Here is a 25,245-nt window from a genome sequence, read left to right on the forward strand (position 1 = left end):
GACGGTGTTTCCTATTGCACTTTTAGAGCCTTCTTCTCCCAGGCTCGCCTGATAAATAATGATGAAGCCTCAGCTACTTAGACTTTGTTGCAGCCAGCTGCTTTTATTTATGAACAATGTGGGCAGCCAATCATTGTCTGCATGTTAGCACACTATTACTCTCAAACAGGAGGCCTCGGGTCACTGGGAAACCTGGCACAGGCTGTTGCACACTGTGCCTGCCACCCCACCACCATCCTGGAGCAGAGATTTATTCAGCCCACTGGAATTGGCATATATTTTACTGCTGCTATCATAAAGAAACATGGCAGTCTGCTCCTTCTCGTCTATTGCTATCTGAAACTTTTCCCCACTTGCATGCTTCCTTCATGAAGCTTCAAAGAAACACTATCAAGATTTTACAAACGTTATCAATTACATTATCACCACCTAGAGCATCATACAGCATCCTCAACAGTTATGACCCACTGAGGGACAAAAGGTGCAGACTGAAAAACTGTCAAGAACAGTTTGTACCTAAGACATTTATTTCAGTAAAATTAAGTTCAAAATAACTTTAATACAGGACCAAGGAAATCAAGGTGGCTAAAATGTTCCTCATTCTTACAGATGAGTTAACAAAGAGGGAATGTACTAATTGACTGGAGGTTGTAAGAAAACCTGGGTTTATGAAGGCAGAAATTCTAAACTTAAACTTTTTAATAGAACATGTCCAGGTAGATCCATCCCTTAATTATCATTTTTAAAGGACTATAACTATGCTGCTAAGATTTTTACTTCCTATTTCTATATTCTCTATTCTTCTCATTACCATGGTCCATAGAGTAGAGGCTTAACTTTAAGATTTCCTAAAAGCTACTACTTTTGTGCTGAATTACAGCATCTTAATATAGTGACATGGCATAAGAGAAGACCAGAGGCCCTGTTGGCAACAAGATCTGCCTGGGTGACACTGGGACATCTGCTTCCAATTCTGGCTTGCCCTGGAAGATCTCAAAAATCCAGTATAGCTTGCAATAGTTTTCAGGGCCCAAATTTGCTGACAGGGTACCTGCGATATATTGGGTGTTCATATACATTGGACCTCCTCATCAGGCAACAGATGTTTGCTGAGGGTTTACCATTTGCTTGACCCTACACTAGGTGCTCTAGTGACAGTACCTACTTGGTCATAAGTAAGAAGGCAGCTCAGCATCAATCTCAGCATGATCAGTCATTGGCAGCTCCCACTTCTTCCTCCAGTCCTCCATCACAGCTCAACTGTGATTTTTGAACATCTTCATTCAGAGGCCCTGTATTCATTGGCTAGGGCTTTCAGACTCAAGTACCCCAGACTGGGTGGCTTAAACAACAATTTGTTGTCTCACAGTTCCAGAGGACAGAAGTCCAAGATCAAGTTTTGGCAGGACTGATTCCTTCTGAGGGTCCTGAGTATCTGGCCCATCACTCTCTCCTGGCTTCTGGTGGTTGACTGGCCATCTGTGGTACTCCTTAGCCTACAGAATTCTCACCCAGATCTCTGCCATCATGTTCACTTGGCATTCTCCCTGTGTGCTTGTGTCCATATTTCCCCTTTTTTTTAAGGACACCAGTCATATTAAATTAGGGCCCACCTTAATGACCTCATTTTAACTTGATTACCTCTGTAGAGATCCTATCTCCAAATAAGGTGAGTTCTTACATACTGGCAGTTCAGACTCCAAAATGTGTGGGGGGTTTTTTTTGTTTTTTGGTTTTTTTTTAGGAAACACACTTCACCCCTAACAGCGCTATAGAACAGAGGTTCTCATCCTTTTTCCAGGATGACACATGAACATGACATTCACATGAGGAGCACACTCCTATGGGTAGGTTTTAACAAAATCCCTTTTCACTCAATTTTTGCCCTCTCCCTTATCAAAAAATTTTGCAGGAGTCATTTTTTCAAATACTATAAAACTATACTTCACAAGCACTATCATGAGTACAACCCCAACTATTAAAGGCTCTGATGCCCATGAGATGCACTTCAAGTTTTAGGTTATTCTTAGAATTAGTAGTAACCCCAGGGGCCCCTGGGTGTCTCATTCGGCTGAGCAACCAACTGGCCATTTTGGCTCAGGTTACAATCTCAGCGTCATGAGATTGAGCCCCATGTCCAGCTCCATACTCAGCAGGGATTCTCCCCCCCCCCGCCCCCCCGTGCACCACTCCCCTCAGTCACTCTCTCAAATACATAAATCTTTAAAAAAGAATTAGTAATAACTCCATTCTTTTATCTCAGATCTCAAAATCAACCTATTAATGAACCACATTAGCCCTACCTTCAAAATATATCCAGAATCAGTCCACGTCTCATTCCCTCCTCAGCTACCCAGGGATCCAACTATTACCATTTCTTTCATGGACCATTACAATTTCCTAACTGGGCTTACTTACATGGCCTTCTTGACCCTCCACAACCCCAGGCAGGCAATTTTAAACACAACAGCCAGAGTAATGCTTTTGAAACAGAAGTTAAATAATACCACTCCTCTGCTACACACCGTCCCCAAGGCTCCCCCATCTTACTGTAAGTAAAACTAAAGTCCTGACAGAAGCTCCAGAACATACATAATCTGGCCCATTAGCTCTCTTTATCACCTACAACTCTCTCCCTTGCTTATCCTGCTTCAGCTATTCTTTAAAAATGCTGGGCCCTTAATAAATATTTGTTGAATAAATGAATCAAAAAGACAGAAATGAACTCAAGTGAGTTCATTTGTTGAACATTTGTTCAAATGTTTTCTGAGGAAAACATTTTTATACTAATTACCCATAAATGCACTCCAATGTTTAAAACAAAATCTTTGTAAATGTTAGTATTTCAGCCTCATTTCCTGGGTTCACTTCCCAGTTCTACCACTTATATGTGTGTGATGCAGGGCATGCTACTTAATCTCTCTGTGCCTTGACTTCCACATATGTCAAATGCATAGAATGAAGTCACCTAGCTGATAGGATTTCTTAGAAATTAACTGAATACACAAAAAAGCACTTACAATGTATACCATCTGAGGGATATTTAAGTATTAGCTATCATTATTGTAATTATTTTAACTACAGTAAGTTTCAACTTTGGATTGATTCAAACATTAAATGATCTTATTTTTTCTAATAACTTCCCCCCACCTCCTCTTACCATTCCCAGGGCTGAATAAATATTCATGGCTCTTTTGGTGTAACTTGCAGGGGAAGGGTGTACTCTATTCATCACTTGCCTCTTTACTGGGGCCTATACCCTGTGGTGTTGGATAGAAAGTAGATCTTATCCCCCATGTCATTGCTCTGAGTAAGGTTCCCTCTCCTCCAAGCTGGTTGTTGATCTTCTCTGAAGCTTTCTACAAGTCAGGCTTCCCTCTGGAGAGGAGATCCAAATTCTTGTGGGGGTACACTTTATGAGTATTCCTCTAGCACAGGAGACCCAGCTCAAACTCTTCACTCCATCACCAGCTCTCTCCTGGGTAACCCAACCCACAACCTCTTGCTATTCATGTACAGATAGCCTAACATATTTCCCTCCCCCTGGGCAAGAGCATATACAGGGAGCAGCATGCCACCTTCTGAGGCCTCTACTCCTCCCAAGTGAGATTCACACATTCTTCCAGACCTCATAGTACAAAAAGAGACTGCCTTTTTTTTTTACCTCTCCCACAACACACGTATCTCTATTACTCCTTCTTTCTACCACCCCTTTCTCCATATTCTAGCAGCCTCCAGTACTCTGCCTCTGGCAACATTCAAACAGAAGATAATAACCAATCCTCAAATAAGTGAAGAGAATATTTCAGGCACCTTCCATCTTTTAGAAGGGGAGTATAAGGGCCCATGTCAAATGCCTACCTCCAAGACGAGGAGAGTGGGTAGACATGATGGCCATCCCATAAACTCCTCCCTCTGTGGTATGCAGAATTGTAAGTCCCAAAGATGTCCATGTCCTATCTCTGGAAACTTTAAATATGTTATGATACACAGTAAGAGGGAATTAAGGTTGTTAATCAGCTGACCTTAAAATGGAAGATTGTTCTGGATTATCCACATAGGTCTAATGCAATCATGTGGGTTCTTAATAGTGGAATAGTGGAATAGGGGAGGAGAGAAACAAAGAGATTACAGCATGAGAAGGACTAAACCAAACATCACTGGTCTTCTGGTAACTATTATACCAGTAACAGCTTTATTAGGATGTAATTTGCATAGCATTCAATTCACCCATTTAAAATCTAAAGTTTAATAGCTTTTAATTCATTCACAGAATCTTGCAAATATTAACACATTTAATTTTAAAACACCTTCATCACTTCAAAAAGAAATGCTACCCCAAAGATACAAAAGTAGGGATCCGAAGGGGTACATGCACCCCGATGTTTATAGCAGCAATGTCCACAATAGCCAAATTGTGGAAAGAGCCAAGATGTCCATCAACAGATGAATGGATAAAGAAGATGTGGTATAGGGCGCCTGGGTGGCTCAGATGGTTGGGCGTCTGCCTTCGGCTCAGGTCATGATCCCAGGGTCCTGGGATCGAGTCCCCCATCGGGCTCCCTGCTCCTTGGGAGCCTGCTTCTCCCTCTGCCTCTCTCTCTCTGTGTCTCTCATGAATAAATAAATAAAATCTTTAAAAAAAAAAAAGAAGATGTGGTATATATATACAATGGAATATTATGCAGCCATCAAAAGGAATGAGATCTTGCCATTTGCAACGACGTGGATGGAACTGGAGGGTATTATGTTGAGTGAAATAAGTCAAAAAGAGAAAGATATGTATCATATGATCTCACTGATATGAGGAATTCTTAATCGCAGGAATCAAACTGAGTGTTGTTGAAGTGGGGGTCGGGTGGGAGGGATGGGGTGACTGGGTGATAGACACTGGGGAGGGTATGTGCTCTGGTAAGCGCTGTGAATTGTGCAAGACTGTTGAATCTCAGATCTGTACCTCTGAAACAAATAATGCAATATATGTTAAGGAAAAAAAAAAAGAAGAAGAAGAAGAGGGTAGCGGGAGGGGAAGAGTGAAGCGGGGGAAATCGGAGGGGTAGACGAACCATGAGAGACGGTGGACTCTGAAAAACAAACAGGGTTCTACAGGGGAGGGGGGTGGGAGGATGGGTTAGCCTGGTGGTGGGTATTTAGGAGGGCACGTTCTGCATGGAGCACTGGGTGTTGTGCACAAACAATGAATCATGGAACACTTCATCTAAAACTAATGATGTAATGTATGGGGATTAACATAAGAATAATAAATAAATAAATAAATAAATAAATAAATAAATAAATAAATAGAAATGCTATACTCATTAGCAGTCAGTCCCCATTTCCCCCAACCACTCTAATCCTAGGCAACCACCAATGCACTTCCGTCTTAATGAATTTCCCTATTCTGGCAACTGCATATAAATAAATACAATATATGGTCTTTGTGTCTGACTTCTTCAACTTAAAAGCATGTGTTCAAAGGCTATTCATATTACAGAATGTATCAGTATTTCATTTCACGTTACTGATGAATAGTATTGCCATGTATGGATATACCAGCTTTCATCTGTTGATAGGTATTTTGATTCTTTTTAACGGACCTTTGAATTTAACAGACAATAACTATATAATTATGTGATTATTTACTATCTGTCTCTCACATTGCAAAAATTGACAAGTATTGTCATTGCTTTCTGCTCACCATTGGGTTTCCATCATCAACAACTGTTAGTCAAATTTAAGAATTAACAAACATATAAATCCATGAATGAACTATAGGAAACTCAGAGAAACACGGGAGTAACGAAAGGGGGCTAACTTTTATTCTCAATATAGGGATCCTCCTCTCAATTTGCCCAGGAATCTTTCTCACTAAATGCCCCAACTTCCTGCAATTCAACTTTGAATATAACACATGCCAGGCACTCTGTCAGCTTAGGCAAAATATGGACAATTTGACTTTGCTGCCATTAAAAGTCTCCTCTAGGAGGGAGGAGCAAGATGGTGGAAGAGTAGGAGACCTAAATTTCGTCTCCTCCCAGGAATTCAGCTAGATAGGGATCAAACCATTCTGAACACCTACGAACTCAACAGGAGATTGAAGAAAAGAATAGCAGCAAATCTCTGAACAGAAAAGCAACCACTTTCTGGAAGGTCTCTTCTGATTTGTTTAGTGTATATTTTTCTGGGGTTGTTGTTACCCTGTTAGCATTTTGTTCTCTCATTCAACTATTCTCCTCTGGACAAAATGACAAGACGGAAAAAATCACCTCAAAAAAAAGAACAGGAGGCAGTACCGACTACCAGGGACCTAATCAATACAGACATTAGTAAGATGTCGGAACTAGAGTTCAGAATGACGATTATAAAGATACTACCTGTGCTTGAAAAAAGCATGGAAGATACTAGAGAATCCCTTTCTGGAGAAATGAAAAAACTAAAAATCTAAAACTAAAACTAAAATCTAACCAAATTGAAATAAAAAAGGCTATTAATCAGGTGCAATCAAATATGTAGGCTCAATAGGGGGCGGAGCAAGATGGCGGAGGAGTAGGAGACCTGGATTTCGTCTCCTCTCAGGAATTCAAATGGATAGGAATCAAACCATTCTGAACACCTACAAACTCAACAGGAGATCGAAGAAAAGAAGAGCAACAACTCTCTCATCAGAAAAGCGACCACTTTCTGGAAGGTAGGACATGCGGAGAAGTGAATCCGAGGCGATATTCAGGAGGATAGACGGCGGGGGAGGGGCCTCCGTCGGCCACTTCTAGCAAGTGATAGAGCCACGGAGCACAAAATCGGAAATTTTAAAAATCTGCTCCGCTGAGGAACGTCACTCTGGTGGCTAAGTGGGGGGTGGAACCCAGCGGGACAGTGTGGTCTCAAGACCCTCGGGGTCAAAGAAAGACCAGGGGTGCCTGAGTGCAGCAGAGCTCCCAGGTAATGGAGCAGGGAAGCCGGCTGCAGAGGCGGAGCCCAGGCACAGGCTCTCAGCTCAGGGTTGCCATAAACCGTGATCCGCGGCACAGTCGGGCCCCTGCTCCTCCAGCAGGGACCCAACAAGCGGCAGATCCGGGGAGACTCACCTTCCTCCCCCAGGAGGACCCGTGCAGGAGTAGACCACAGGGATCTGCTGGGTTTGGAGACTCCACCCAGGGTCGGGTGCCAGAGACAGAAACTCGTGGTCACAGGCCGGATGAGCACGGAGTGCGGCCGGAGACCGGGGAGACAGGAGTGACTGACGGCTTTTCTCTGGGGGCGCACTGAGGAGCGGGGCCCCGAGTTCTCAACTCCTCCAGGGCGGAGATTGGGAGACTGCCATTTTCACTCTCCGCCTCCAAAGCTGTACGGAAAGCTCGCAGGGAACAAAAGCCCCGGAGAGCAAACCCGAGCAGATCACTTAGCCAGGAGGGGGCAAGGGTGGGGCAATTCCACCTCCGGCAGAGACGTTTGGAAACCATGGCAACAGGCCCCTCCCCAGAAGATCAGCGAGAACAGCCAGCCAAGACCAAGTTTACCGATCAATGAGAACGGCAGAACTCCCGCGCTAGGGGACTACTGCACATAGAATCCATGGCTTTTTTACCATGATTCTTTAGTCTTTCAAAGTTAATTTTTTTAACTGTCTTTTTTTCTTTTTCTTTTTTTTTTTTGAGTTTTTCTTTTTCCCTTTTTCAACCAACATCTTATCAATCTTTTAAAAAAAAAAAAAAACATTTTTATTTTTCATTTTTACAGTCATATTCTATCCCTTCATATTAGTTACCCGTATTTTTGGCATATATATATAAGTTGTTCTCTCTTTAAAATTTTGAGATAGTTTCTTCTAACAGATTAAAATATACCCTAAATCTGTAATATATGGTTTTTTCTACTCCCCTGCCTGATCACATTCTCTCCCTTTATTTTCTTTTTTTTTAAATCCTCTTCTTTCTTTTTTCAAACAACTTCTTATCAATTTCTTTTATAAAATTTTTTATAATTTCCATCTTTACAGTCATATTCCATCCCTTCATCATATCAACCCTTATTTTTGTATATATATAAGTTTTTCTTTCTTTAAAATTTTGGGAGGCACTTTCTTCTAAAAGACCAAAATACACCCCAAATCCAGTGTGTGGCACTGATCTATATACCAGCCTGATCATATTTGATCACATTCTGGGTTTTTTTGTTGTTGTTCTGTTTTGTTTTTGTTTGTTTTAACTTTATCTTTTTCTTTTTCTTTTTTTTCTTTTTCTTTTTTCTCTTTCCATTTCTTTTTCCACTGCTTCATGTCTTTTCTGATTTGTTTAGAGTATATTTTCTGGGGACGTTGTTACTCTGCTAGCATTTTGTTCTCTCATTAATCTATTCTCCTCTGCACAAAATGACAAGACAGAAAAAATCACCTCAACAAAAAGAACAAGAGGTAGTACCGACTGCCAGGGACCTACTCAATACAGACATTAGTACGATGTCAGATCTAGAGTTCAGAATCATCACTTTAAAGATACTACCTGGGCTTGAAAAAAATATGGAAGTTATTAGAGAAACCCTTTCTGGAGAAGTAAAAGAACTAAAATCTAACCAAGTAGAAATCAAAAAGGCTATTAATGAGGTGCAATCAAAAATGGGGGCACTAACTGCTAAGATAAATGAGGCAGAAGACAGAATCAGTAATATAGAAGACCAAATGATGGAAAATAAAGAAGCTGAGAAAAAGAGAGAGAAACAACTACTGGATCACAAGGGCAGAATTCGAGAGATAAGCGATACCATAAGATGAAACAATATTAGAATAATTGGGATCCCAGAAGAAGAAGAAAGAGAGAGAGGGGCAGAAGGTATACTGGAGCAAATTATAGCAGAGAACTTCCCTAATTTGGGGAAGGAAATAGGCATCAAAATCAAGGAAGCACAGAGAACCCCCCTCAAAATCAATAAAAATAGGTCAACAGCCCGACATCTAATAGTAAAACTTACGAGTCTCATAGACAAAGAGAAAATCCTGAAAGCAGCTCGGGAGAAGATATGTAACCTACAATGGTAGAAACATTAGACTGGCAGCAGACCTATCCACAGAGACCTGGCAGGCCAGAAAGGACTGGCATAACATATCCAGAGCACTAAATGAGAAAAATATGCAGCCAAGAATACTATATCCAGCTAGGCTGTCATTGAAAATTGAAGGAGAGATAAAAAGCTTCCAGGACAAACAAAAAATAAAAGAATTTGCAAATGCAAAACCAGCCCTACAAGAAATCTTGAAAGGGGTCCTCTAAGTAAAGAGAGATCCTAAAAGCAACATAGACCAGAAAGGAACACAGACAATATACGGTAACAGTCACCTTACAGCCAATACAATGGCACTAAATTCCTATCTTTCAATAGTTACCCTAAATGTAAATGGGCTAAATGCCCCAATCAAAAGACACAGGCTATCAGACTAGATTAAAAACAAGACCCATCAATATGGTGTCTGCAAGAGACTCATTTTAGAACCAAAGACACCCCCAGATGGAAAGTGAGGGGGTGGAAAACCATTTACCATGCTAATGGACACCAAAAGAAAGCTGGGGTGGCAATCCTTATATCAGACAAACTAGATTTTAAACCAAAGACTGTAATAAGAGATGAGGAAGGGGCGCCTGGGTGGCTCACTTGGTTAAGCGACTGCCTTCAGCTCAGGTCATGATCGTGGAGTCCCGGGATCGAGTCCCACATCGGCTCCCTGCTCAGCGGGGGGTCTGCTTCCCCCCTGCCCTCTTCCCTCTCGTGCTCTCTGTCTCTCATTCTCACTCTCTCAAATAAATAAATAAAATCTTAAAAAAAAAAAAAAAAGAGATGAGGAAGGACATTATATCCTCCTTAAAGGGTCTATCCAACAAGAACATCTAACAACTGTAAATATCTATGCCCCTAACATGGGAGCAGCCAATTATATAAGCCAATTAATAACGAAAGCAAAGAAACACATCGACAACAATACAATAATAGTGGGGGACTTTAACACCCCCCTCACTGAAATGGACAGATCATCTAAGCAAAAGATCAACAAGGAAATAAAGACATGAAATGACACACTGGACCAAATGGACTTCACAGACATATTCAGAACATTCCATCCCAAAGCAACGGAATACACATTCTTCTCTAATCCCCATGGAACATTCTCCAGAATAGATCACATCCTAGGTCATAAATCAGGTCTGAACCGGTACCAAAAGATTGGGATCATTCCCTGCCTATTTTCAGACCACAATGCTTTGAAACTAGAACTCAATCACAAGAGGAAAGTCGGAAAGAACTCAAATACATGGAAGCTAAAGAGCATCCTACTGAAGAATGAAAGGGTCAACCAGGAAATTAAAGAAGAATTTAAAAAATTCATGGAAACCAATGAAAATGAAAACACAACTACTCAAAATCTTTGGGATGCAGCAAAGGCAGTCCTAAGAGGAAAGTATATAGCAATACAAGCCTTTCTCAAGAAACAAGAAAGGTCTCAAGTACACAACCTAACCCTACACCTAAAGGAGCTGGAGAAAGAACAGCAAATAAAGCCTAAACCCAGCAGGAGATGAGAAATAATAAAGATCAGAGCAGAAATCAATGAAATAGAAACCAAAAGAACAGTAGAACAGATCAACAAAACTAGGAGCTGGTTCTTTGAAAGAATTAACAAGATTGATAAACCCCTGGCCAGACTTATCAAAAAGAAAAGAGAAAGGACCCAAATCAACAAATTCATGAATGAAAGAGGAGAGATCACAACCAACACCAAAGAAATACAATTATAAGAACATATTATGAGCAACTCTATGCCAGCAAATGAGATAACCTGGAAGAAATGGATGCATTCCTAGAGATGTATCAACTATCAAAACCGAACCAGGAAGAAATAGAAAACCTGAACAGACCTATAACCACTAAGGAAATTGAAGCAGTCATCAAAAATCTCCCAACAAACAAAAGCCCAGGGCCAGAGGGCTGCCCAGGGGAATTCTACCAAACATTCCAAGAAGAATTAATACCTATTCTTCTGAAACTGTTCCAAAAAATAGAAATGGAAGGAAAACTTCCAAACTCATTTTATGAGGCCAGCATTACCTTGATCCCAAAACCAGACAAAGACCCCATCAAAAAGGAGAATTACAGACCAATATCCCTGATGAACATGGATGCAAAAATTCTCACCAAAATACTAGCCAATAGGATCCAACAGTACATTAAAAGGATTATTCACCAAGACCAAGTGGGATTTATCCCTGGGCTGCAAGGTTGGTTCAACATCCACAAATCAATCAACGTGATACAATACATTAACAAAAGAAAGAACAAGAATCATATGATCCTCTCAATAGATGCAGAAAAAGCATTTGACAAAGTACAGCATCCTTTCTTGATCAAATCTCTTCAGAGTATAGGGATCAAGGGTACATACCTCAATATCATAAAAGCCATCTATGAAAAACCCACAGCGAATATCATTCTCAATGGGGAAAAACTGAGAGCTTTCCCCCTAAGGTCAGGAACATGGCAGGGATGTCCACTATCCCCACTGCTATTCAACATAGTATTAGAAGTCCTAGCCACAGCAATCAGACAACAAAAAGAAATCAAAGGCATCCAAATCAGCAAAGAAGAAGTCAAACTCACTCTTTGCAGATAATATGATACTTTATGTGGAAAACCCAAAAGACTCCACCCCAAAACTGCTAGAACTCATACAGGAATTCAGTAAAGTGGCAGGATATAAAATCAATGCACAGAAATCAGGGCATTCCTATACACCAACAACAAGAGAGAAGGAAGAGAAATTAAGGAGTCAACCCCATTTACAATCGCACCCAAAACCATAAGATGCCTAGGAGTAAATCTAACCAAAGAGGCAAAGAATCTGTACTCAGAAAACTATAAAATACTCATGAAAGAAACTCAGGAAGACACAAAGAAATGGAAAAACGTTCCATGCTCATGGATTGGAAGAACTAATATTGTGAAGATGTCAATGCTACCTAGAGCAATCTACACATTTAATGCAATCCCTATCAAAATACCATCCACTTTTTTCAAAGAAATGGAACAAATAATCCTAAAATTTGTACGGAACCAGAAAAGACCCCAAATAGCCAGAAGAATGTTGAAAAAGAAAAGCAAAGCTGGCAGCATCACAATTCCGGACTTCACGCTCCATTACAAAGCTGTCATCATCAAGACAGTATGGTACTGGCACAAAAACAGACACATAGATCAATGGAACAGAATAGAGAGCCCAGAAATGGACCCTCAACTCTATGGTCAACTCATCTTTGACAAAGCAGGAAAGAATGTCCAAAGGAAAAACACAGTCTCTTCAACAAATGGTGTTGGGAAAATTGGACAGCCATATGCAGAAGAATGAAACTGGACCATTTCCTTACACCACACACAAAGATAGACTCCAAATGGTTGAAAGACCTCAATGTGAGACAGGAATCCATCAAAATCCTAAAGGAGAACACAGGCAGCAACCTCTCTGACCTCAGCCACAGCAATTTCTTTCTAGAAACATTGCCAAGGTCAAGGGAAACAAGGGCAAAAATGAACTATTGGGACTTCATCAAGATAAAAAGCTTTTGCACAGCAGAAGAAACAGTCAACAAAACCAAAAGACAACTGACAGAACGGGAGAAGATATTTGCAAATGACATATCAGATAAAGGGCTAGTATCCAAAATCTATAAAGAACTCATCAAACTCAACACCCAAAGAACAAATGATCCAATCAAGAAATGGGCAGAAGACATGAACAGACATTTTTCCAAAGAAGACATCCAAATGGCCAAGAGACACATGAAAAAGTGCTCAGCATCGCTCGGCATCAGGGAAATCCAAATCAAAACCTCAATGAGATACCACCTCACACCAGTCAGAATGGCTGAAATTAACAAGTCAGGAAACAACAGATGTTGGCGGGGATGCGGAGAAAGGGGAACCCTCCTACACTGTTGGTGGGAATGCAAACTGGTGCAGCCACTCTGGAAAACTGTATGGAGGTTCCTCAAAAAGTTGAAAATAGAGCTACCCTATGACCCAGGAATTGCACTACTGGGTATTTACTCCAAAGATACAAATGTAGTGATCCGAAGGGGTACGTGCACCCCGATGTTTATAGCAGCAATGTCCACAATAGTCAAACTGTGGAAAGAGCCAAGATGTCCATCGACAGATAAATGGATAAAGAAGATGTGGTATATTGGGCGCCTGGGTGGCTCAGTTGGTTAAGCGACTGCCTTCAGCTCAGGTCATGATCCTGGACTCCCGGGATCGAGTCCCGCATAGGGCTCCCTGCTCAGCAGGGAGTCTGCTTCTCCCTCTGACCCTCCTCCCTCTCATGCTCTCTGTCTCTCATTCTCTCTCTCTCAAATAAATAAAATCTTTAAACAAAAAAGAAGATGTGGTATATATACACAACGGAATATAATGCAGCCATCAAAAGGAATGAAATCTTGCCATTTGCAACGACGTGGATGGAAGAGGAGGGTATTATGCTGAGCGAAATAAATCAATCAGAGAAAGACAAGTATCATATGATCTCACTGATATGAGGAATTCTTAATCTCAGGAAACAAACTGAGGGTTGCTGGAGTGGTGGGGGTGGGAGGGATGGGGTGGCTGGGTGATAGACATTGGAAAGGGTATGGGCTATGGTGAGTGCTGTGAATTGTGTAAGACTGTTGAATCACAGACCTGTATCTCTGAAATAAATAATAGATTATATGTTAAAAAAAAAAAAAAGAAGATAGTAGGAAGTGAAAAATGAAGGGGGGCGAAATTGGAGGGGAAGACAAACCATGAGAGACTATGGACTCTGAGAAACTGAGGGTTCTAGAGGGGAAGGGGGTGGGGGGTTGGGTTGCCTGGTGATGGGTATTAAAGAGGGCGCGTATTGAATGGAGCCCTGGGTGTTATACGCAAACAATGAATCATGGAACACTACATCAAAAACTAATGATGTAATGTATGATGATTAACATAATAAAATTTTAAAAGTGTGAAAAAATAAAGTCTCCTCTAGGAGAACAGACACTTGAAGGTGTGTCCCACGCTTGTTATGTGCTAAATTCAAGTGTCTACCCCACGTATACTGACCACAGTTACCTGCTAACTTTACTCAGAGAACATCCAAGACCTTTTAAGTAACAGCTTGGTGGAGCTGCAAGTGGTACAAACGTGAAGCAAGGACAATCCAAGTCTCAGACTGCTAGCTTTTCAAGCATGCTCAGAAAAGTCTAGCTTTCCCTGCCGCCCCCCCCCTCCCCCCCGCCCCGGAGTCAAAGGTAAATGGGGCCAACTTGGAAGAATCACCACAGCTTGCTGTGTAAGATGTGTGAAAAGCTAAAACTTTGCCAGCAAAGGGAAAAAAGGAAACAGACTCAGCAGTCCCTGCTGGGGAAAACAGCTCTGTTGAATGCGAGTAGCCTGCTGTTCAGTGCAGACACAGTTTTAAGATGGTGCTGTATCCCTTTTTGTTTTCCTATTTATTTGCTGAAGTTTCAACGTGTCATACTTCTATGTACAGACCATAGGACAAAACCATGTGGACTGTAGACGAGGATCTAGCCCAAGTGTTACCTAACCGTGTTTGAGTGCTTACTATGTGATGGACACAACACTAAACACTGCACACCCATCAACTTGCTGCATCCCACAAATGTGCCAAGAAGTAGATTTTATCGTGAACTCCACTGTCTCACAGAGAAAACCCAGAGTTCCAGGGCTTATAAGCTTTGAGCAAGTGTATAGTTTGTACTGGCAGGGCTAGGACTTGATCCCAGATAAGTTCCCTGTTTTTAATCACCATGCTAAAAATGTGCTAGTCAGAAGACCTGCTTCTAGCCCTAGTACTGAAACTTACCAGCTATGTGGACCATGAGTGACTCATCTCCTACTCTGTCCTCACCTTCTCATTTGTAAAATTGGAGAATTAATATCTAGTCAGTCTTACAGGGATGGGAAGATCAAGCTGCCGTAAATGCACTTCAGAGTGTTACGAGAAGTGTGAGAACACCAGAAAAAAAAAAAAAAAAAAAACAAGGAAATGTATATAATATGATTATTGTCATGCCTATAGTTGTCACCAAGTATAATTTGTAAACTTCTTGGGCAGGGGTTGGGGGGATCAATATCCATGTATATGATCCATATAAATTACTAGTTTGGATGGGGAGGGTATACAGTAGTTAAATTTTACTAAGAAAGAGAGTACTCATGGGTGCTATGTGGTCCTGGTTATGTCATCCTAACTAATCCTTATTTCATCCACCAATTTTATTGCTCTTGGTCAGAGCAATAATTGTGCAATTGAATTTTTTGGTCCACTGAAGTTTAAAGATACTGTCAAGCAATGATAAGAGGAGTCAAGTATTGGGTATACTAAATATATAATTTAACCATATGGCCTGCATCCATTTAAAAATCAGAAAAAGCAAAGAGAGCTGTATATGGACACTGGTTACAGTGAATCACTGGCTCACCTACCTATCTCTTGATGCTAAATTAATAAGAAAGAACCTCTTAACATCTCATACAGAAGCACACAGGAAAAAAGCAGAGACCAATTTTCCTTTGTTTAAGGACGGGTGCTGACCAAGTTTCATGACACTTACCATTCATCCATTCTCAAGGGAAAATCCTTCACATTGTAGCAACATGTTCTCTCTCTTGATTCTCTCCCCCTTTCTCCTCTGGGTTTAAAGGCAGAGCCTTACCTGGTTTCTATCTAATTCTACCTTGCACCTAGAAGACAGCCCTCTATAAAATAGATAATTGTTAAATCATTAATAATTAACTAAATTGAGAGAATAATTTTCCAAATAGTAACTGTGAACTATAGAACCTCTATAGTACTGAATGTATGGGCAATTCCCAAATATTTTGTGATCAGCCCAGAGTCATTTTGACACTGATAAACTTTAGGCCAAGACTGCAGCATTTCGAGAATCTATTAGAGCACCTGGTGATGTCTTAACTCATGTAAGTAGCAAGACTTCACATTTTTACATAAAGTCACAATAGACTACAGATAACCAGAAGCAAACAGAGAACAAGAAGGCCAAATTACAAAACCTTCTGCCAGGAGAAGAGTTATAAGACAAACATCCAACCCCCTGATCTTAAAGCCAGCATTAAACTGGTTTATTTAAAAGCAGACTGAAGGGGTGCCTGAGTGGCTCAGATGTTAAGCGTCTGCCTTCGGCTCAGGTCATGATCCCAGGGTCCTGGGATCAAGCCCCACATTGGGTTCCCTGCCTGGCGGGAAGCCTGCTTCTCCCTCTCCCTCTGCCCCTGCTTGTGTTCCTTCTCTAACTGTGTCTCTGTCAAATAAATAAAATCTTTAAAAAATAAATAAAAAATAAAAGCAGACTGAACCCCATACTCCACTGCCCACTGGTCTATAAAGGTTAATGCAAGATACTCAGACAAGAAGTCAGTCTGGCTTGACTCATATTCCCAGTTCTGGTTAGCTAATATCCACACACAGCTCCCTAAAACATGACTCAGAGGCCGAAGCTACACTTTTCAGGCCACATACTATGCCACTGATCCTTCTTTGCTGCTCAGTTGAGCCATTCCACACTCATCCCTCCTCTGTCTAGAATACAGAATGCATTTGTAAGACTGCTGAGTTCAGTCTTACTCTTGTCACATTCTCATCATCTCAACTAGCCAGGTCCCTGTGTTCTAAAATGTCCCATGAACCCAGGTGGCATCTGAATCATGGAGTGTTCTACAATTGAAGAAGGAATCTAAATCAGGCAGACAATCCAGGAAATCCATCCAAAGATAATTCATTTTGGACTTGAATTACTGGAGCTAACTATTAGCATTACCATGGTCTCCTATCACCAGCTGAAACTTGTTTTACAAGATGCCTGCTTGAAATCTTCCAATGATTGCCCTTAGAATAAAACAATATTCTTGGCAATGACCAAACCCTCTATAATGTCAACTCTGCCTATCTCTCCTGCTTCATTTCTTGTCCCTCCTACTCCCCCTCTACCTTCCCACCAACCACCTCCACCACCAAGGCAACACCAAACAACACCTCTCTGCTCTGCCACTTACCCAAACCAACTCTCCCTTGTTTAGCCAACTCCTCCTCAGGTTTCAATCTGAACTGAGATATCTCTTCCTGAGGCTGCCTTCCCTGATCCTCATTTCCACTTCCTATGAAGTGCTGTCCTAATACCCTATCCTGTTCCTTTCAGGGAGCTAGCACACCTGGTCAATGTCATCACACATTTATCTAAGCCATACCATAAGCTGAAAGTGGCCAGGAATCTCTGTATGTCTTCTTCCCCTGTTTTCCTAGTGCTGAGCATGATGTCTTGCACTGTATAGATACTACTTAATTATTTATTTGGTACTTAACATAGATGTGCAGGTCAGTTTCGTCCCAAATTGGCATTGCCTTTAGGCAGGGAAGTGGGAAGAAGGATTCCATTTCCATTCACAGGTACAGATTCGTGTTAATGCAGTCAGACAAGCCTCTTACATTTTTTAATTCCCTAACATCCATTCTTTGACCCCCTCTATTGCACAATGGATACTTGGTGCCTGCCATGTCCCATACTTCTCCTCCCTCAGTTCACACATTGGTAGGTGTTGAAATCCTAATTCTATCCATGTGAACATCATGTGCCAACATTTAGGATAAAAGTGTTTAATCAAAAGATGTATTAATTATTCAGGATCTCTAACCAGATGGAGGAGCCTGGAAGTCACATGGGAGTGATATTCCTGTGATTTTACATTAACCTGTGAGTTACCAGCAAACTTGAGCACATCACCTGTGTTCTGCACAAAATAAATTAAGGGCCAGTCACACACCACATCATCAGGGGAAAACATCTTTATTCTGATCATTATTCCAAACAGCAAATGCTATTGCTCAGCAAGGCTGGAGGGTCCTAATGTTACCAGTTATCATTTTTCTCCTCCAATTGCCTGATTTCAAATTAGCAGTATTCAGCGCAACTTAAAATCACAGAACACAATCCTGCACATCAATGTTTCTGGGCTGCAGGGTCAGACACCCTTTCAGGTTATTATCGGGTGTGAAAAGTGCTCCACATAATTTTTTAGGTCATATTATTGTGCTTAACAACATAGTTTCTGGATTTATAGAAACTTAGTTTGGATCCCAACTCTATTACTTACTGCCAGGAAAGCATTTGCCTGTACAAGTCCCTTTCTTTCTCAGAGTCTGTTTCCTTGTCTATAAAATGGTGATAACAATAGTAAACATTTTACAATGCCGTGGTTAGAATTAAATAAGGTAATAAATACATTTAAAACACTTGATACAGAATCAGGTACATGGAAAAGATGAGCGTAATTCTCCCTATCCTATGAAGTTATTACAATGCTTAAATGATATAATCTTCCTCAAGTGCTTAGCATAATATCTAGCACATATTAAACACACAATAAATGACATCTATCATTGCCATTAACTAAGAAATGGTTATACTACCCAAATTCGTAAGGGAATACTTTAATGGTGTGAACTAAGATAGTTGCTATGCATCATCACTTGTGCTTGCTTTCAGTCTGGTATACTTTCTTCTGTGGAAAAGGGTGGGGGGTTTGCCAGCACGGCAGCTAGGAATACCACCAAGACTGAGTAGACCCATGAGAGGAGTATGCCGCAAGTGTGAACTCCCCACCACCCACCCACCAAGTATCATCACAAATGAAAGGTTGTGAGTCCATGAATCACTGCTGTGATCATGCAATACATCTTCTGTGCTCTTGGGACCTAAAGAGATGCCATGCTCATCCAGAGCTTCTGAGTATGTCATTGCAGACTTTTGATAACGCTTCCTTAGAACTGTGAAGTAGGAGAAGGGAAAAATGAGATTTGACCCACAAAAACAGATTTCATATAAGCAAAGTCACATTGAAAAAATGCAGGGGACAGAGAGCATACAGAAGCCAAATCCCAAGTGTTCTTCCAATAACCTCTTCTCTGCTTCTGCTGATTCCTTTACCAAGAATAGACTTTGTCACTGTGTCTTGCATGCCTACCCTCCATATCTCCACCTGTAAAAATCCTGCTTTCTGCACACTTCTCCCATCAGTACAGCTTACCACAGCCCTACCCTGACTACTCCATATTCATTAACATCATCATCTGAAGAGACCTTAAATGAGTGCCTAACTCCAAGTTTTATATCCACTAACCACACATCTGACCACTCATTATAATCCCCAAACAGTTCATTTTGTCATTTAATTATTCCCTCCTTCCCTGAAGAAGAATATATATTCCTCATGGGCATGGAGTATGTCTTATGCTTCTCTTCCATCCCTTCTAAGTCCCTATATATTGCACATCACTGAGCATATGATAGAGCAAACTCACCACATTTTAGTAAAAGAAGGTAAGAATATTACATCCAATCCTCTAACATTACTGATGACAAATCCCAGCCCAGAGAATTTAAATAACTTGCTCAAGTTCAAAGATACAGATTATTACAGAATGACAGCTGTAACCATAACCTTCTGATCCACTATCCAGTGTTCCTCAATAATTCTTGCTGACTCTAATCTCAAGGAAACAAACTATGACAAAGGAGGAACTAAATATAAAACACACACACACCATTCAGTCAAAGTCACTGGTTATTGTAAAGGACCAATAGTCCTAGGGTGTGATCTGGCCTGGCATCAGGTCAATGTTGTGAATGACTGGTAAGTCTTTACCCACAACTGGGTAACTGTGGTCAATAAAATGAAGATATAGCATGGAGGCAGGAACCCCGGGAAACAGAGACCCAGCTACATCACATTTCATTATCACCAGCAAAGAGGACTACATATGGCTGGTTCAACTTGGCCTGGCCCTGATGTCATGGAGCTGGGAAAGGTCTATGAAACAGTTTGCTAACATGACACACCATGTTTTTTGTGAAAACCATTCTACTCAAAGAGAACGCAGAGATTTATGTTGTTCTTTGGGGCAATGCAGTTTACCGCCAGCCTTTGGGCTCTGGTGGCTGGGAAGTTTTACACCATCAGCAAACATGAGAGGCCAATGTCGACTTCACTTTCTCCTCTTCATGCATCTTCGTTAACATCTGCTGACAGAACATTTGCCTATGAAAAGACTCATAAAATTCAGCTTTAATTTTGTAGGAGTTACTAAAATGTACCTTTTGGGGCAATACAGAACCTCGTCTTAATGATGTTTACATAGAAGCATAAATACAAAAATTTGGCTTTTTGGTACCACTTAGAGAAAGCCTAATACTTCGTACTCAATTTTTTTTTTTAGCTATTCCTGTTGGGCTTTATTACATTATAATAAGGTACACCAGGCAAACTTCACAAACAACCCAATCACGTCCTCCATATTCAAGTTCAACTTAATTTCCATTTCCTTGGTTCCCTAGTAACTGACTCAGATTCTCCTTGGATGAAAACAAGCTTTGAAGATAAGTTAATTTTTTCAGGTCACTGGGGTACCACTGAGTCATTTACTTTGAAGTATGATAGCAAATGAGTAACAAGGAAAACTTCATTTTGCCATACCAGCAGCCACCAACTTAGGAAGAGAGAGGTAGAAATTTTTTATACTGATATTCTTGTCTGGTTTCTGGGTTTTACATACAAGAAGCTTCCAAAAGCCAGAAGAAAAAGAAAAAGATTGTTTGCCCTCCAGCACGATGTTTAGTACCTTTCCCTTTCTATGGAATGACTCTACCAATCCCCATTAATGACATCATTATCTACATCCCTAACATTTATTGAATGATGCAATGGGCCATGCATTACCTTACTCTATCTTACCCTATGAAGCAGGTACTTCCTCTACCTTATCCTATGAAGTAGGTATTTTTCCCATGATAGAAGTAAAAACAGTGAAGCTTAGAGGTAATTAAAACACTCTCCAAATAATTCACTCATTGATCCAGAATTTAAACACAGGTCTATCTGAACCTACAACCTGAGATCCTAACTGCTACTCCATACCACCCTCTCTCCTGCTACCCAGGTTCACAGAGCATTCATGTTGGTGAAAGGCCCTCCCCACAGCTCAACTCCAAACAGGCTCCTACCTGACAAAGAGCACCATACCCCAAAAAGCCCTGCCTTTCCCTTCCCATGAGAACAACTCCTTATCTCTCCAATGTTTTCAATCCAACTGCTTTTGTCCTAAATCATACTCAAGTATGGAGGATTGGACAGACCCTTAATCTACCCATATATTATCATTCTTACACTCATATATAGGAGGTTATTATCCCAAGTTAATCTCTGATAGGAGTTTAAATAATGTGATAAGGTGGCACTGAAACAATTCAGGGAGTAAAGGTAGACGTGTTTTAGAAATGAACTACTTGGCAGGTGACCACATGGCAGCCAGTCCTGCTGCATACTCCTCTGAAGTATTTTCTCTTACTGATTTTCACTCCTTTGCCCTATCTGGAACCCCTGGGTCCTCTAAAAAGTAGTAATAATGACTCCTTCCCATCCTTCCATACAAGGCTGCTCCCACAGGAGCCAGGTGTAGAGAGGAAAGAGTCCTGTTGTCAATGTTCCACACTGAGAGTTTCCAGTCTACATAACTGTGTTTTAAGGGATGCCTGTCATTTTTTAGATAACAATCATTTTTTCCTGATTAGATATGTAATATATGCTCTTCATAAAACATGTGAAAAATACAGAAAATAATAAAATCCATCTACAATCTTACCTCCAGTTTGTTACCATGTCAACTGTTGGTTTTTCTTCAGGAAAGATGGTGAAAGAGAGTGCCAAAGACACTGATCTGTGGATGGCTGTCTAAACACAAAATTCACATTTTTTGCATGAAATACCTACTGCACAGTTTAAAATTCTGTTTTTATGCCTATCATTATATCACAAGTATCTTCCCTTATCCTTTAAAAACCTGCAAAAGATCAATTTTCATGGCTGCAAAATCTTACTGTTGTACCTTCCCCTACTGTTAAGCATTTAGGTTGCTACCCATCTTATTCTCTTTTAAACCATGCTTTGGCCAATGTTCTTGCATTTATATCTTTATCTCCATCTCATATTACTCCCTTTGAAAAGGGAGTAATGGATGTTAAATTACTCTGTCTAAGGTGAATTTTAATCTTAATTTTTTGATACACATTCCTAAAATGTGAAGATTAAAGGTTGACAGACTACCACTGACATGAAAAGTACCTGAATATGTGAAGACCAACCCACCATCAGAATCAGTGAATATCATCATTTCTTCCTGGCCACCATCACAAAAATCACATCATTCCTCTTGTTTTCTATAGAATTTATTTCACTATGGCTGACTCTTTCTGCAGTGTAAGTTCAGAATCTGTATGTACTCTTATGTGAATCACTTGCCCATGTTGCTTGCTGCCTTATTAGTTGAGTTGTTAGCGTTTTCTTGGTGTATTTTGTGAGCCTTATGTGCATTGCCACATTTCCTGCATTTTTCTAGTGTTTTCCTTTGTGATTTTCTTGACTGTTTTTATGAATTTCTTTCCCACCCCAAGATCACATACATATTTATCCATGTTTCCTTCTAACATTTCATGGTTTCATTTTTTGTGTTCAAATTTATCATCCACTTGTAATATACACATTTATCTAACACCACTGTTTGAATGGTCAACAGCTCCTCATTGTTTGAGGTGCATCCTTTAATATATATGAAATTCTTACATGTACTATAAACGAACTAAGTGCTATTTGAATTACACTTAATAAACTTCTAAAACTCTACAGATTATCGGGTATTTATTCTTACAATTCTGGTCTCTGTTCTAAAAGTCACTTTCATAAGAGGTTTTTTCTCATCACCCAATGAAAATCACCCCTCCAATATGCAAGTATTCTCTATCCTCTCACACTACTTCATTTTCTTCATAGTACTTATTGTAATATTTGCTTATTTTATTTATGTGTTTACTTATTTATTATTTCCCCCACTGGTATGGAAACCTTAGGAAAGCTGTGACCATGCCCATTTTGGTCACTTCTATATTCTCAGAGCCTAGAAAATAGTAGATAATCAACAAACACCTATTGCAAGAATAGAGACTTTCAAGAATTTCATCAACAGGCTAGTCTATATTTGAACTTATATCAGACTTCCTCAACTATTGCAACTCTAAAAATCATCTTACTTTTTTAGGGGTAAATTCTCTTCACTCCATTCTTTTTCCAAAATTACCTTTGTTTATTAGTCCAGAAAATCTTTAGAATGAGTTTTTCCGATTCCTTGCTCCGCCTTTACCCCACTCAGTACCCACATCTGAGGAAAACACTGACCTCAAATCAAACCATAAATACATTAGGGAAGAACTGATGCTGCTCAGTTCAGGGGTCAGCACTGTTCACGGTTCTCATAAGACTACAGGAAAATACATGATGCTCAAGCTTGTAGAAACATGGATTCCTAAATCTAAAAAGATCAGTTTGCTGCCTTTCCAAATACGAATTTGAGACCTACATTGATTTGGCCATAACATCACAGCTAGCACTGGCTCTGTCCAAAAAAGAAAAAAAAACTATCAAAATATAGTGATGAAAATAATAAAGGAAAATTTCAATTATTTTCCTACATTGGAGAAGAGACCATTTCATAGTTCGAAGAAGGAAGTGGAAATTCTGCAATTTCCAGGTGAAGTGGACTGTGGAGAGTAGTAACTATGTAATTTGAATGTTGGAAAGAAATTAGTATGTTCATGGCAGCACTGTGGCATTGATTTCAGGGTACTTTAGCTGACAAAGTGCTCAGGCCTCACTGATTACTCAAAAGCTCTTCAGAATTTTTTTCCACAGAAAAATCACAAATATCACTGAATCAAAGCCTCTATGAAAGAGAAGCTCAACATACTGAGCCTGCTAAGTGAAGAACCCACCTAGGAAACTGGCTCCTTACCAGTCATTTGGCTCAAGCCACAGACTTACCTTATGATTGCTTACATGAGCACTTTACTCCCATACTCAAAACCTTCACTCAGTTTCCTTTGCCTCAAATATAAAAGCTAAAATTTCTCAGCTTCACATTAAAGACCATTTGGTCTTGAATGTCATTGTGCTGCTATCTAGATCTACTCCATCAAGTCTCATTGTCTGATACACACACCTTACTTCTACCCCACCCTAAATTCTACATGATACACAAAAATGTGCTCAGAGGGAGTAATTTCTCCAGAGGCAACAATGCTATGTGGAGAAATAGACATTTAAGCTGTCCCAAAAGTGGCTCATAATTCATATATATGAAATATAGTATTATTTGTAATAACAGAAAACTGGAAACCATATCCATCAGAGGACTCATTAAATCCAACACAGAAGAGTATGCAGCTGTACAAAAGTAAAGGGGAATATCCATATATACTAATACAGAATGATTGCCACAATAAAATCCAAAGTGCAAAAAAGCAAGCATAAATGAACCTACAGTTACTGTATTTTTTAAAAATTGAAAAATGAAACCTTAAAATTTTTTTAATTGGTTCTTAGAAGTAAACAGAGTTAAGAGATAAGAACTGAAACTAGACTTATCTGAATTTTATAGCTTTGACATAAAAAATGTACTTGGATAATTATAAAATTCTATCTAAAAACACAACGTGTGAACACTGAAATCATAATGAAACAAATTAAGCTGATTAGGTTTGGAGTAATGGCCTAACAACAGATGAAATGACTGTTCAAGTGGCCCATGAAAACCAGGGGTTTGAGTATAACTTCCAAGTGTGATATACAGTAAGAAAGAATTGAAAACATACAATTTTTAGTAATCATGTTATTGGCAATAGTTGTTGGTATCATTATTCTGAGACTATTGTTCATGCATTGCATGATTAAGCAGAAAGTATGTTGATGTTCTTGAGAGTTGAGATGTTGAGCAATGAACAAAGGAAACAGATACAAGACTGATAAACTAAAAAGCCTGTATTCCTGAATATGGATTAGAAGTATGAGTGTAATTCATGATATATTTCATCTAAAAAAAATCATATTCCTAGCTTGTGTATTAAAAAGAAAGAAGGACTAGGCAGTGAAGAGCACCCCTATTATCCAAATTGTGGCCTCTAAACACCATTGCCCATTTAAAGAAAGCAGGACTCCTTGAAGAAATGGTAAATACAAGTCTGTGGTAGAAAACTCTAAGATTAGCTTGGAATATCTTACCATCAGGAAATCTATTAAAGACTTCAAGTTTTATTTCAAAAGCATCCATGA

This window comes from Mirounga angustirostris, unplaced genomic scaffold, assembly GCF_029215605.1.
Source record: "Mirounga angustirostris isolate CCGP_5_RB_7025 unplaced genomic scaffold, mMirAng1.0.hap1 SCAF_7, whole genome shotgun sequence".
NCBI lineage: Eukaryota > Metazoa > Chordata > Mammalia > Carnivora > Phocidae > Mirounga > Mirounga angustirostris.